We start from the raw sequence: 10,864 nt of genomic DNA, 5'->3' as shown, positions 1-10,864 counted from the left end.
TTTGTGGTACTTTGTTATGACAACTCCAGGAAACTAATACAAAGAGCCTAGCATAGAAAATGATGAATATTTATTTGAAGGAATGTATAAAGAATTGTCTTGTCCCTTTACTGGCTGTGAGATAGTTTTTTAATTAAATAATTAATTACATTAATTTTCCCTTTGATTGTGCGAGCTCTTTGCTGCTGCATGAGGGCTTTCTCTAGTGGTAACAAGTGGGGCCTACTCTCTAGTTGCAGAGCAGGGGCTCTAGGACACTTGGACTTCAGTAGTTGTGGCTCATCGGCTCAGTGGTTGTGATACACAGGCTTAGTTGCCCCGGGGCATGTGGAATCTTCCCAGACCAGGTATCAAACCCTTGTCCTTTGTGTTGGCAGGATGATTCTTAACCACTGGACCACCAGGGAAGTCCCAGCTGTGAGTTATTGATGAATAGATTTTATTCCATGAGATGGAAGAAATGTCTGACTCATTTCATTTCTTTAAATCAAATGTATTCTACTCCACATCCCACTGGGTTAGTGGTAACTTTAATGTTACGATGAGTCCCCCTCTGCCACACATCCCAGGCCATCGTAAAGGTCCTTGTGGTCTTAGATAATCCAATACCTTTGGAGAGAATATTTGTTCCTTGAGCACATGGAGAACCAAGCTTGCACCAAGCTGGGCTTCTCATTGAGGTACCCTGGCCTCCCCGAGAACACCTAAGATCCAGGCTCCTACGAGTCTTACCCTCCCTCTGTAGTGTAGGAAGTTTCAACTGATTCTTACAACATTTGAGACGGGGTGTTCATCTCGCCTCACTACCGCTCATCCCCAAATCTTCTTCCTTTTTCAAGCTTGAGGAGTAAAATCTCTCTCCTTAACTCTCACAGCTTCTTCCCCTCTGCTTTTTCCAAGGCACTCATCTTTCACTTCACCCCCTGCCCTCAACAGATAGCTCAATAGCTTGGGCTTTCTGAAATCCAAACCGGCAAGTTATGCTTGATTTTGGCAACACAAGCCCTTCTTGAAGCCAGCAAATGCAACATTTTGGCCGCCATCTTCACTGGAAACAGAAAGGTCACTGTGAATTAAACACAAACACATTGTGTTATTGTTCCCAATTATTCACTCTCTCTTTCTACAAGAGGCGTAGACATCCCGTCCACTGCTATTGACTTGTCCGGCTCCCTTGTGAAAAATACGTAGTCTTGGCTCCCAGTGACGTCAGGCTTAGCTGTAGCCAATGGGAGAGGAGCAGAAATGACACGATGCCTGTCTGAGCATGGTATTTCCACTAGCTCTCCTTACATTTCCCCTTTGTCACGAAAATAGTATGTTCCATACATAGGCACATTAAAGCAAAATTGTAATAAAAAGAGTCACATGCGTTTTGGGGTTTCCCAATGCATATAAAAGTTGTGTTTACATTAAGCTATAATCTATCAGTGTGAAGTAGCATGTCTAAGAAAAAAGTATATACCTTAATTAAAAATACCCTATTGATAAACAATGCTGACCATCAGCTGAGCCTTCAGTGAATCTTGCTTGTGGAGGGTCTGAAAAACTGCAAGAATCACCAAAATGTGACACAAGGGAGCAAATGCTGTTGGAAAAATGGTGCTGATAGACTTCCTGGAGGCAGGGTTGCCAGAAATCTTCAATTTGCCAAAAGAATGCAGTATTTGTGAAGAACAGTAAAGCAAATGTGGTAAAACAAGTAATGCCCCAGAACCGTCAGCCCTGATTCTTGTGGAACACACCCACAGCCAGTTTGCAGTTTGTGTAGAGCTGTAGTCTGGTGCTAACCCACAGCCAATGTGTAACACAAGTGAAAAATAGATTGTTGTCATTGTGATCTACCAAGATTTGGGGCCTAAGGTTGCTTGTAATCATGGGGAAAATCTAGGAAAATCTTACTAGTAAAATATCTAAATAATCATTCTTCCACACTGGGAAATATTATTTCCCCTTCTCTGAACCTCAGCCTCATTATATGTACAATTGGTTGAAACACGTGCTATCTTGGGTTCTTTCCAGTTCTGTTCTTCTAGGATTCTCAATCGGTATGACCAGCTTCCTTCTACATCGTTGGTCCACAGGGCTCATCCATGAGGCATCTGCTAACCTCTTGCCCCCTCCTCCCCATGAAAACCTTCATTTTAACCTAGATATATATGACGAGGCAGGGAGCCAGCATCATAGTGTAGAAAGAAATATGACTTAGGACACATACACAGATTTGGTTCTAATTCCAACAACTAATTACTATTTGCCTGTCATAACAGTTAAGCTTACCTAACCTCTCTGAGCTTTCATTTTCCCATCTGTAAAATGGGAATAGGGCTTCCCAGGTGACTCAGTAGTAAAGAATCTGCTTGCCAATTTGGGCAACTCGGGTTTGATCCTGGGGTCAGGAAGAGCCCCTGGAGGAGGAAATGGCAAACCACTCCAGTATTCCTCCCTGGAAAATCCCATGGACAGAGAAGCCTGGCAAGCTACAGTCCATGAGGCTGCCAAGAGTCGGACACAACTTAGTGACTAAACAACAACAAAATGGGAATAAGGAGAGGATTGTGATGATGAAATAATACATGTGAAGTTTCTAATACAGAACTTGTCACATACTGAGTATGCAATAAATTTTAATTCCCTTCCTCCTTTAAAGGTTTTCTTCACCCAAGAGGATTTGCAACTCAGTGGAAATACATGTCCGAAGAGAAAAGGAAAAAGATTCTGAAAATTCATTTCAGATATCAGCTGTAGCTAGAGGAGATGATGTTAGGAAATCCTGAATCCCATTCATTAAACATATGGAGGGATGTGGTCTCTATATCTTCTTACTTCCCATGTAAGTAAAATTTCATTCCATTTCCTCTATCTCTTCTTTTTTTCTTGCTTATTTTCCGTGGACGATTTTGTTGCATCTAGGGTGATGGCCTGTAATCCTCTCACAGGGAGGAACAGTGAATTGTAGGAAGGATGGTACATCTATCACAAGGGGGCCACACCCCTTTCTTAAGGAAGCCTCAGGAAAAAAGTCAGTCAAGAAATAGGGGGTGGTGAGCTAGATGAAATGCTGTTGAGACGCTAATATGAGCTCAAAGAAGTGACCATTGATTTTGGAAATACAAAGGCCTTTTGGAAGTAAGTCTTTCTTCTAAGCTGACACATTAAGTACCTAATGTGTACTTTCTGTTCTAAAGCATGTGGTGGCCACACTTTTGTTAGCTTGCCACCTGAAGAACAATCTCACTACTTCTATACTCTGAAAATGGAGCTGATTAAAGATCAGTGATGCCCTGAAGCAGCTTGTGGGTCCAGTAACCAAAGGTGTTTGACCACAGAAATAGAAAATATTAATAAAACAAGGAGGCCATTAGACTGAGAAGGTTCTAATACAAACCATAGCAGCCTGTGTGAGCAAATCCAAGGACCCTGTAGATTCCTCAGGTTATCCAATCATAGACACAAAATTTCAGCTTTTCCACTTAAGACAAACTTAAGCTGTGCTTGGTCACTCAGTCTTATCCAACTCTTTCCAACCCCATGGACTGTAGCCCACCTGGCTCCTCTGTCCACGGGATTTCCCATGCAAGAATACTGGAGTGGGTTCCAATTTCCTTTTATAGGGAATCTTTCCAACCCAGGGATCAAACTGGCGTCTCCTGCATTGCAGGCAGATTCTTTACCTGCTGAGCCACTGTGGAAGCCCAAAACTTAAGCTACAGCCAATCAAATAGTTTCCTGGCTTCGATTCCACCTTTGCCCTATCAAAGTCTTGCCCCTGCCTCTTCTTGGTGGAGCATTCCTAACCACCTCCAGTTTGGCAACATCAATTCCAATTGACGTTTGCTTAAACAAAAAAAAAAAAAACTCTTAAAAATTTTAATATGCCTGTTTATCATTTAACAAAGGTCGCCTGAATTTTGATTTGACCATAGTTATATGCATTCTTGGAGAGGAATCAGGGGTGAAACAAACAGCAACTAATACACCTTCGGACCAAATTCGTTTAAAGGGTTTTTCAGAAGACAAAAGAAAGCATTGACCAGTAGGTTTGCCTTGCAGGGAAGATTCTCTACACCCTTGTTATTAGTCAGATTTTCCTGGCCATCCTTCACACTTCCCCCAGACTTAACTCTTTGCTTGTTTGTGAGAAATTCGTGCAGGAGTTTACAAAGCTGGGGGTGGGGATTGCATTGGTGAAGCAATAGCGGTGGTGTTGACATGAAACGCTGACTCTGTGTATTTTTTCTTCTTAGCCGGCTTGTGGTTGAGGACAACCCCTGCTGTCATTTTGATATTTGGCAAGGTACCTGAAAAACCTGAAATTTCTCCATGTGATCTATATCTACTTTGACAGTTTAAAAGAATGGCTCTTTGAAAATGTAAATCCTAACCCTTTGAATATTTTTTTTTATAGTCGAGACTATTAAAGTTGGTAAGGAGAGCTCCAAGTTTTGAGGCTTAACTATCACCAAAAAAAGGTGAGAATCTCTACAACCCTGATAAATTTAGCCCCCCTCTGCTTATATCTGGAGACGAGAGAGTTCATTGTCTCATTACTCAAGAGACAAAACCAATTTTCAACTAATGGAATTCTAATTTTCAGGAAGTCTTTTCTGATGCTTAATTAAAACTTGCTTCCTTAAAACTTCCATCAGGTAATTTATGCTGGGAATAATGTAAGTGTGCATATTAGTCAGGTTTTTCTAGAAACAGAAACAATAGGATATATAGACATACATGTAAGAGGAGACTTATTGTAGAAGCTAGCTCACACAGTTTTGGAGCTACCCCAATAGTCCATGGACTTCTTCAGGCCAGAATACTGGAGTGGGTAGACATTCCCTTCTCCAGGGGATCTTCCCAACCCGGGAATAGAACCCAAATCTCCTGCATTGCAGGTGGATTCTTAGCCAGCTAAGCCACCAGAGAAGCCCTATAAAGATATATTTATAAAAGGCGATTTACTGTAGAAACTAGCTCACACAGTTTTGGAGGCTGAGCTGTGCACCGCACCCGCCCCCCCAAACCTTCTGCAAGTTGGAGAACCAAGAAAGTCAGTGGCATGATTCAGTCCATGTCCAAAGGCCTGAGAACCAGGGGTCTGCTGGTCTAAGTCCCAGAGTCCACAAATCCAAGAGCCAGGAGCTCTGATGTTTGAGGATAGGAGAGGATGAACACTCCTGTTTAAGAAGACAGCATTCTCTTTTTGTTTTATGAGGGCCCTCAAGGGATTGAAGTCTACTGTTTCAAATGATTCTTTTCCAGGAACATCCTCACAGACACACCCAGAAATAATGTTTTACCAGATATCTGGGCATCCCTTAGACCAGTCAAGTTGATACATAAAATTAACCATCACATGGTTCATTTTCTTGGCAGCCCAGGGATTAAGACTCCATGCACCCAAAGCAGGAAAATCCTTGACTGGAAACCTCTGTAAACATCCATAAATGACAGGGTTTGGGGAGATACCAACATGGTGAGCACATTCTTGTGCTGGGAGGCTGGGGCACCCCAGCTCCTCAGAGATGCAAGCTTCTATGCTCAGGACCATTTTCAGACCTCACCCTATGTACCTCTTCCTCTAGCTGGTCTTTTGTGTCCTTTATAATAAGTTGTTTTAGTAATAGCATTTTCCCAAATCCTGTGAGTCCTAATTCTAGGAAATTATGGAACGTGGGGTGGGGGATGTAGATGTGAAAACTTCTGAATTTTTACCAAGTCAGACAGAAGTTTGGATCTGATATTGGCATCTGATGTTGGAACAGTCTTGTGGGAGCTGAGATCCTTTAACTTGTGGGATCAAAAACTAACTCTTGGTAGTTAGTCCAGAATTGGATTGATTGTTGGACACTAGTTGATATCCAGAGAATCAGAGAATATGATAAATCTACTCCATCTTTTACAGGAAAATCCTTCAACTATTTTTTAGCCTTCTCATATCAAAAATCTTTTGTTCTTCAAACTCTCACACTGATGAACTGCTCATCACCCATATCAATCTTCTTCATTACTTATCAGAAGTTCTGGTTTGTAAAAAGTCTATCTTAAAATGCAATACTTAAAATCCAGCACACTTCTCTAGATGTGGCCAAAAGAGAACATTATAGGTATTCTGTGCTTAGTCACTCAGTCGTGTCTGATTCTTTGTAATCCCATGGACCATAGTCCACCAGGCTCCTCTGTCCATAGAATTCTCCAGGCAAAAATACTGGAGTGGGTTGCCATTTTCTCCTCCAGGAGATCTTCTTGACCCAGAAATCGAACTCGTGTCTCCTGTATTACAGATGGATTCTTTACCCTAGACTCAGGTTAATAATTTTATTTCTGTTCTAATGGACATGCCCTAAATATGTGTCTGTTACATGAAGTGGGGCTGGAAGGTTGACCAGCAGCAATGGTGATCCTCTTTATTACCCTGATCAGTTCAGGTCTTGCACAATCACAAACACCCTATCTGGCAAACACAGTCCTATAGATAACTGCACCTACCTCCTTGAAAGCTAGTTAGTGACCCTCAATTATAACTCAAACATGTCTTAGAGACCTCAGTCCTCATGCCAGTGAACTTATCAGAAAGTATGAAGTTCAGTCAAGAAATCTGGTAAATGACATTTTCTTCATCTTCTTACACATCCTGTATGTTAAGCATTTTATAGTCTGGAGCCCTGAATAAAATCATAACTGACACACTCTTAAATTCAGCACTAGTTCTGACTGATTATTTCCTGTATGTGGGGTTACTGTATTGATTGTGTGGATTAAAAAAAAAAAATCCTATCACAATGTAGCTCTTAGGAGATTGTGACCAAGTTAAACACAGATTTTTCTTTTCAGATGAACTGCCAAGCCAGTCTCTCCTACTATATTTATATGCCTGACTTCTATGAGCCTGAATATAGAATTTTACACTTAGTCTAGTTGACATTCACTTTGCAAGAATCAATGAACCATTTTAATTTGTCAAAAACATTTTGAATTTTATTCAAACATGTCACTATGGGATATTTTAGGCAATTAGATTTCCTCATTAACAAAAACTTGGAGGTAGAAATTTGATCACTACATTAGGGAAATTTCTTTCTTTATATTCTAGAGCTGTGCCATCTAAACAGTAGTCACTAGCCTCATAAGACTTTTGAACAACTTAAAATGTGGCTAGTACAAATTGGGAAGTGCTCTAAGTACAAAATAGACACCAGATTTCAAAGGCTGACTACAAAAAATGTAAAATATCTCATTAACAATTTTAAAAATATCAATTACACGTTGAAATGATATTTGGGGTACATTGGATTAAATAAAATAGATTATGAAGGATTTGCAGGCTGTATTGTTAAAATGTGGCTAGTTGAAAATTTTAAATTACACTTCTGGCTCGCATGATATTTGCATCGGAGAGTTTAGCTCCCGAGGCTGAAGTGACTTCTATCCATCGTTGCCCTCTTCTGGAACTGGATGATTAGAACACATTTGGATTGGGTAGGAGGCAGTGGAAATTTTGATGCCAGGCCCAGTATGTTGGTATGTGAATGGAAGTGAGAGTAGGAAGCTGCAGTGGGCACCCAGAGAGCAGCAGCTGTGTGTGTTATGTGTATGTAGGAGGCTTGAAAAGGAGCAATCGATGAGAGACAGTGTCTAGCCCGGCAGGGAGAGGACACCCAGACTGAACAGCCACTTTCTACAGTTTCCATGCAATACGATATCCCTGCAGATGTTTGGGGGGAATGAGAGTTTATCCACATGGCTAACCCCACAACTTCCACCCCCCCCAGTCCACCCAGTCAGGGACATCTAGGCTGCTCAGTCTATCCTGGTACCATCTTAACTAAGCCCACCCAGGCTTTGCCAGCCGACGAAGAAAGAAAGAAGTGGAGATTCATGTCGTGTTTTATTCCCTCCTTGATACCCTGGCAGAGGAGAGCAGACATTCACCATCTGTGAACTCAGTGTGTGGGGAGCATGTTATCTCTTGTACAAACACAGAATGCAAAGTCCAGCTAACGTAGCTAACGCCAGCACCCACACCTCTGTGCTGAAGGTGACCAGGTAGGTGCTCACACGAGAAGCTCCTCACACTTCCATCACCTGTCAGCTCCCATGAGCTCCCATGCAGACAGAAGGTGCTGGTCCCATCCAAGATGGCAGATGTCTCACAGTGGCAGCCTGAAAGCTGAACATAGCCCTCAGATGTATTTTGTCTGGCTTTTACAGTGTTTTAAAAAGTGGAGCCAACCTTGGTAAACCAGAACATCTCTCATTAAACTGTAAAGTTTGAGCTTCCCTGGAAAATTCCTAAGATAACACTGGGTCAGTGTTCCCATGGGGTACCAAAGGGCTGGAATGGAGTCACAGTATCCCTGTTCCCCCAGGACAGTGGTCACCCCTGCCAGGGTCCCTGGGCAGGTGCACAGACCCCATTAAATCCACAACACATTGGAGTTTTCTAGCTGGTCCATGGAGTCCTCTGTGTTCACTACCTCTAGGTCTTCCTGATTGGAAAACCAGAAAGAGTATGCCTGCCATCAAGAAAGTGGCATGATGTAGGTTTTACACTGATGGTTTTATTGCCAGGGAGGTATAGGAGTTAGGTGAAGGTAGAGGTTCTAGATGGAGAAGGAAATGGCAACCCACTCCAGTGTTCTTGCCTGGAGAATCCCAGGGACGGGGAAGCCTGGTGGGCTGCCATCTATGGGGTCGCACAGAGTCCGACACGACTGAAGTGACTTAGCAGTAGCAGTAGCAGCAGCAGAGGTTCTAGAAGGGAGAGATTAGGTCCTTGGCTCTGCTCCTAACTGGCTGTTTCCAGTAGAGCTAGGAACAAGGGAACCTAGTTAGCCACTAGCCAAAAGCCATGCAACTATTTCAGCTTCCTTACAATAGCGGACTTACCATTTATTTAGGAGGATCGATTTTTCCCTTCTAATAAAAGGAAAAGGCAGTGTAGCAATCCCATAGGGCCTGTGTGGGTGGAACAGATTGCACAATGGTTTGCTGGCCTCCCGGGCTGGATGGAGGAACACCTCGATCTTGGAGGGATAAAGGGCAGGCTGATCACGCCCGAGTGTGCTCACTCATTCTGAGGTCCAAAGAGCAGGTCGGTCTCATGCCCGTGTGCAGAGGCCTGGGACAGAGGATGGAGAAAAGGGCTTCTTTGTTTAAAACAGTCATCACTTCTGATATTCCATATACTAGGCTTTTATTTTAAAGCAGCAGATTTTTCAAAAATAACAGAAAAGGGATGGTAACCCCAAACACAAAACAGCTTTTTTTTTTTTTTTTTAAAGCAAATTGGATAAAAAGGCATTGCTTAAGGGAGACCTAAATTTCCTTCACATTCCTGAGGTAGAATCTAGATAGCTTTTATAAATTTGAGTCTACTCTGGTTGCTGACTTTGGCCTCATTTCCTTTTACAGAAAGAAAAGACTTTTGAAAGGCCTTCAGCCCATGGTGTATTTTCTCTCCTTTGCGATGTCTAATTCAGGAGGCCAATTTTAGCCACACTGGGCAGGTTCCTGCAGGAGGGTCAAGTCTCACATGTTCTGTAATGACCAGTTTATACTGAGGACCAAACTGGACCCTTTTAAATGACCATGCCCTTGGCCAAGATCTAGTTTCCCACTGACAGGGATCGTAGTGTGAGCTGGTCATTAAGTCATATGTTTGTTGGCCTATTTGTTTAGAGTAGGGATGGGGCTGAAAGAAAGACCTGTTAGAAGCTGAGAGATTGACTGAAATTTGACTTGCATTTTATTATAAATGTGTTCAGTGATTTTCTCCTGAATCCGAGATCTGATCCATGAAATCTATTAACACAAACCAGTGAAAAACAAACAAAAACAGCTAGGCCATTTTATCCTCGTTTTCCATTTTTGAAGTTTCTCCTCTCCATTTTTCCTTGCCCTGAATCCAGTCTACCAGGATAGCTCTGAATTCACATCTCTTATTGCAGGCTTTAGTTCCAGAAGGATCGAATCTTTCCTTTAGGACTCTACAGGGACATTTATAAACCATCACCCTATGACAGCCTTTTTGTTGCTGCAAGTTTCATGGTGTTGCTTACCTTTGAACTTGTATATGCACAGTCTGCTCAACTAAACTCCAAGCTCATGGGGAGTCATGGTATATCTCATACCTTTTCATGTTGCCTGGTGCTCTGGACAGTGCTGTGCACACGAAAGTGTCTCAGAAACGACTTATTGAAGGTATGGCACCATGATTGGTTTAGAGCATAGACTTCACACAAAATGGTGATTATCTTTGCTCCTGTTGAAAGTAAAGTCAGGGGACTGGAAGATTCATTCAAACAGAAACTCAGAATATTGCTTGTCTTATGCAGTATTCTAAACCCTCAATCCTGGTAGATGGTCTCCCCCCATGATAGCACCATGGCTTACATTTGGCTTTTTTTTGGTTTTATGCTCCCTTATAGTACACCCATTACCACACACATACACACACACACTATGTACGTGTACCTCTCTGCTTTGCTTCTATATTCTCATCTTCCCTTTTCCTGAAACATGTGATTTTACAAAAACTAAACTGAGGGCCTTAGATGAAACCCATTGAGGTGATATTTCCCAGGAACCACATGTTTAGGGAGTGGATAATTAAGATCTAAAAATTATATTTTAGCATTTTAACTAAACAGATCTAGAACTTTAGAGCACCAAGGCTTCATACATTGTATACATTGCTTTACCTTTTATACAAATACAAATTTTATAAGCACTGGAAGAGCCAAGAAAGCAGAGACCTCTTTGGATGGGAACGTCTATTACACACGCTCTTATAGCACCCTGGGCTGTCTGGGACATCCTGAACAATGGAGGCAATTGAAGAATTCAAGTGAGCAGGTGATCGCTT

The 10,864-nt window shown here is 42.1% G+C and overlaps 1 long non-coding RNA gene across 1 annotated transcript; it reads right to left on the bottom strand.

Moving 5' to 3' along the window:
- Positions 1-8,544: 8,544 nt before the first annotated feature.
- Positions 8,545-10,171, bottom strand: LOC129644622 (uncharacterized). The gene is made up of 4 exons (XR_008710887.1): positions 10,059-10,171; positions 9,069-9,118; positions 8,887-8,955; positions 8,545-8,808 (listed from the first exon to the last, which is right to left on the bottom strand). It is a non-coding gene; the product is annotated as an uncharacterized LOC129644622 (long non-coding RNA).
- Positions 10,172-10,864: the final 693 nt, after the last annotated feature.

The sequence above is a fragment of the Bubalus kerabau genome, chromosome 2 (assembly GCF_029407905.1).
Source record: "Bubalus kerabau isolate K-KA32 ecotype Philippines breed swamp buffalo chromosome 2, PCC_UOA_SB_1v2, whole genome shotgun sequence".
NCBI classification, from domain to species: domain Eukaryota; kingdom Metazoa; phylum Chordata; class Mammalia; order Artiodactyla; family Bovidae; genus Bubalus; species Bubalus kerabau.
The sequence above is the reverse complement of the archived record's forward strand: the minus strand, read 5'-3'. Positions and strand labels throughout refer to the sequence as shown.